Source organism: Lipotes vexillifer, unplaced genomic scaffold, assembly GCF_000442215.2.
Source record: "Lipotes vexillifer unplaced genomic scaffold, Lipotes_vexillifer_v1.1 scaffold384, whole genome shotgun sequence".
In the NCBI taxonomy this organism is placed as follows: domain Eukaryota; kingdom Metazoa; phylum Chordata; class Mammalia; order Artiodactyla; family Lipotidae; genus Lipotes; species Lipotes vexillifer.
In genome coordinates this window covers 4,911,136-4,916,003 of record NW_006793498.1, presented here as the reverse complement: position 1 = coordinate 4,916,003, position 4,868 = coordinate 4,911,136, and positions in this window count along the sequence as shown.

The window sequence follows — 4,868 nt, the reverse complement described above, 5'->3', positions numbered from 1 at the left end:
TACCTGGAGGGAAGCAGTAGCCCGGCCTAGTAAATAACTGACCTCAACAGGTGGAGCTTATCTCCAGCAGGGATAGCATTTCGTTTAATTGTCCAGGCTGTAGCCTGCATAGGTTTGACTTAAAAGACAAACTGGCCTAGTCATGGTGGCCACACGATGATCAATGAAGACTACCCTTTAGGGTTAGAAAAGAGAAAGGACCATCTGCAGTTCCAGTTTAAAAAATAATCATAAAACCTGCATGGATCTGAGCATGGTGCTACAGAAGCAGTGTTGGGTTTGATGGGAGGCAGTTTACTGGAAGTTGCTTCCCTGGCATTACACGTCAAAACATTCTAGCTCTAAGCATTGTTTACTACTAGGCGAGAGTGTACTTCTCGCCCAGGAATTAAAAAACAACAAAGTATTATAATATAGAAAACCCTAGGGAGAAATGTGGTTTTATTTCAACTTAGGTTGTTGAGAAACCAAACGTTTATGGTTAGACCTATGCTTCAGTAAGTCTCACAGACTTCCAGATCTACAATCCTATTTTGAGCTTATTAAAACATAAATGGCGTAATTGTCGATTCAACACGTTACTTTAGGTTTCTCTACACTTTTCCCCTCATTCCGTCCCCCAAGAAGTTAGGAATATCACCATTCTATTACTGAATAGAAACGTACCCTCAACACCCCCGTATAGCCTGTATCAAAGTTTTGCTATATTGTTTTTTCTGTGGTGTCCCCCAGTAAACCCAAAAGGTAGGACTACGTGTTTTTAATGTGGAGTTCCCGAGTAGGTACAAAGTAGGTGCTCACAAATATTGAAAATGACATGGTAGTAAAAATCAAATTCACTTGAAAAGATCGGACTTGTTGTATGTTACTCATGAATTAATACGTGAATGACTGGGTTTTTTTTTACATAACTATGGCCATTTGTGTATTTTACAAAAATAATTTCTTTTTTAATGTTACAACAGCTTTTGTTGCAAGAAATACACCTGATTAATGGCCGCCATTCATTGTTGAAATGCAACACTGACATGCTTTTTGATTCAACAGTTTTTGAACGGAAAATAGGAAGTATCCTAATGAACTGAAACTGCAATAGAATTTAGTAGGGCAAAATGTGTTTGTGAGCTAGTGTGAAAGAAAATGCTCTAGATATCTCAAAATCTTGCCTTAGGTCAAAATTTTAAATTACCCCAAACAACAGCTCAACACCTCCTGGTGTGTTGAGCTAAATACCTGTCGCCTAAATACCAACTATGATAGGGTTTGAAGCAGAAGAAACCCGTGTAATAAAGTCTTCTGGACTTCCCTGGTGGTGCAGTGGTTAAGAATCCGCCTGACAGTGCAGGGAACACGGGTTCGAGTCCTGGTCCGCGAAGATCCCACACGCCGCGGAGTAACTAAGCCCGTGCACCACAACTACTGAGCCTGCTCTCCAGAGCCCGGGAGCCACGACTACTGAAGCCCGCAGGCCTAGAACCCGTGCTCCGCGACGAGAGAAACCACTGCAATGAGAAGTCCGCGCACCACAACGAAGAGTAAACCCCGCTCTCCGCAACTAGAGAAAGCCTGCGTGCAATGAAGACCAACTCAGCCAAAAATAAATAATAAATAAATTTATAAAAAATAAAGTCTTCCAGCGTTGACAGAATGAGTCATTGAGATAACCCTGTAAAAGCAGATACTTCTAATAACAGGTAGTAATTAGTATTGTTATTTTGGGCTGTTTTGATGTTGGGGGTCAGTGGGTATATTATTTCTTTTAAAAGAAAGTTGTTATTGTTTTAACTTTTCCAGGATAACATAAGACATAGAAAATACAGCCTTTTGAAATGTGTTTCACTTTTATCTGCCATATCACCGTCAAATTCCTGGTTAGGCTGCATCAAGTCCCACTGAGATATGACGAGCAGCCCTGCAATTACGGCAACCTGCGTTTGAGAAACATCGCTCTCTCTCCCTCTCCTTTCTCCAGTTGCCAACATTTCTATGACCAGCAATACATAAATATAAGTCCATAAAAACAAGCAGAAGCACTTGAACAACCCCATGTTGTTATCATGTTACCACCTTTTAGTCTAAAAGGTCTGGATTTTTTTTACATTAATATCAAATGCACACTGCTATGTGCAATGAAGTCATTAATTCCTTTGAACCCAGTACTTGGAGTTACCCTTTGTCTTTTGAAAGACTGCATTTCACCTGTTTACATTCTGAAGGTATAGTTCTGAATTACTCTCTATTGTGGAAAAGATTAGTCCATAGTGCAGTGTTCACTTAAATCTCGTTATTGTGACATTGCAAGCCCCATTGTTACCGAAAGCTCCACCTCTCTGTACACCGGTGCTGAATCGAATCTTGGGGACAGAGTTTTGGGTGAAGTAAAAGAAGATAGCTTTATTGCTTTGCCAGGCAAAGGAAGACACACCGGGCTTCTGCCTCAGAAAAATGTCTCAACCCCAGAGGATTTGATGAAAGCATTTCATAACAGGGGTTCAAAGGTGGGGTCTTTGACAAGATTAGGGTGTGAGCAGGGCCTGCACTTCCTCAATCTCCTCTCAGATGCTCATGTCCTCATCTTGATGAGCTTCTCTGGTCCCTTTAATCTCGCCTCAGGTGGTTTCTTGGCGGCTCCTCCCTTGATTAGCAGCTGTCGGAATCCACCCTTTGGAACTCAGGGAAGGTCACGGAGGTGGAGTCTTGCCTATAAGAAATGGGGACATATATACCCTACCAAACGTAAGGTAGATAGCTAGTGGGAAGCAGCCACATAGCACAGGGAGATCAGCTCGGTTCTTTGTGGCCATCTGGAGGGGTGGGATAGGGAGGGTGGGAGGGAGGGAGATGCAAGAGGGAAGAGATATGGAGATACATGTATATGTATAGCTGATTCACTTTGTTATAAAGCAGAAACTAACACACCATTGTAAAGCAATTATACTCCAATAAAGATGTAAAAAAAGAAAAAAAAACGGGGGGGGGGCAGACAAAAAGGGCCTCTGTGCCTGGGAGCCCCACAGGGTGCCTGCTCAGTTTCACTATGTTTAGACTTTTTTCTACCATAAAATAGAAAATTTCCTGACCATTATAACTCAATTTACCTATTTGTGAGAACTGTGAAATAGATCTGTATTTAAAACCAATTAATTCTCCAAAAGTAATGCCCTTGAAGAACAGGAAGGGAATACTCAGAATGGCTGTGAGTGCAGAGATAAATACTAAAGAGAAATGGGTGCAGAAAATACACCACTGATCCACTCCAGTAATTTTTCTGGCTAACCGGTGCTTCAGTCCTGCAATAGTACTTATCTGTAACTTTTAAATGTCATCTGAAAAAAAAAAATCAAATTTTTTAATAATGAGTTATAAACATGAAAAAAGTCACACATGTTTACATATGAAATTTATGCACAGGGATATTACAGCATGTTTATAAATCAATTTGCTATCTAGAAAATTCTTTACATGAGACCAGGAGTCCTATGTGCTATTTGACTTTTGTAAATTGCACAAAATACTTATTTTGAAACTTTTCATTCAAATTTCAATGAGTATAGCTTAGCTTGTAACTGATTAAAATTTGCAGCACTTGTTAAATTTTCAATATAAATGTTTCTGGTCAGCTAAACAATTTTATATCCTCAAAGGAGACACGATTATAAAATGAAAAAAAGTACAGAAATTTGAATTTATGGTTCAGAAGTCACACTGGTATACATTAGCTTGTTAAATTCTACCCTTTGAGGGAGGAGGCATTATCGTTCTCATTTTAGAAGTAAGTGATCCCAGAGAGGTTAAATAACTCATCCAAGGTTTGTGCCTAAATCTGGGTACTCAGGTCCTCTTAATTTCAGATTCTATGCCTCTGTGCTGAGGGATTTTTCTGAAAAAGCAGTCTGACCTCTAGAGACTAGTATTTTTCAAAGCTTTTTTGGAAATTAGGCAGTGTTCTTTTAATGCTTTTGAGTGCCAGTGAAGATACACTGCACACACACTAATTGCACATAGAATTTCTTCTACGTGAAGAGGATAAAAGACTTCCCTGTTTGAACCAATATAAATGTTACACCTGCTTCCCCAGTCAGTCTTTGCTGACTTACGAATGTGTTAATTTGGAGGATTTTCTCGCAACTCAAAAAAAAATCATTTCTAACTTCTGCTACAGAACTGTGAAATGACATTGAAAAAAGAAATAATTTGTTAATTTAGGGGTATTTTTAAGTATATAATCAAATAATCCTCCAGATCTCCCCAAATGATAGCTAATATTTATTTAATGCCTACTCTCAACCACACATTTTCTAACAGCTTTAAGTGTTTTATCTCTAATTCTCACAACTGTATAATGTACGAACTATAATTACCCCATTTTGCAAATGAGGAAAGTGGGGTACAGAGAGTTTGAGGCCTCACAACAAGTAGTAGGGCTAAGACACAAATCCATACCGTGTAACCACCTCTTCACAGCTGCCTCTTGAGACACATTGTTAAATCAGGTTCCTGCCAATTCTAGCTCCCAAGTTAAATTTCTACATAATACTCATATTTTAATTTTTCCAAAGAATCTAGGAGCACCATTTTCTCCTGATGCAGAAACATTCTAGGAAAGAATGAACATTTTAGAGTCTCTACTGTGGCTGCATAGGAATTGGACATAAATGAATAGAACAACAGCTTGATAAGTTGGATGATCCTTCACTGATCAAAAACAGATGTCAAATGCTTGGGGAAAAAAAGGCATTAATCACACATAATTGAGGAACACTATACAGGACAAGATAAATGTTTTCCCATTTTAGCAATTAGTGTTCATTTAACATGAGAGCCTGTAAAATAGGGACAATAATAATCTAGTCTTTCCAACATGTTCT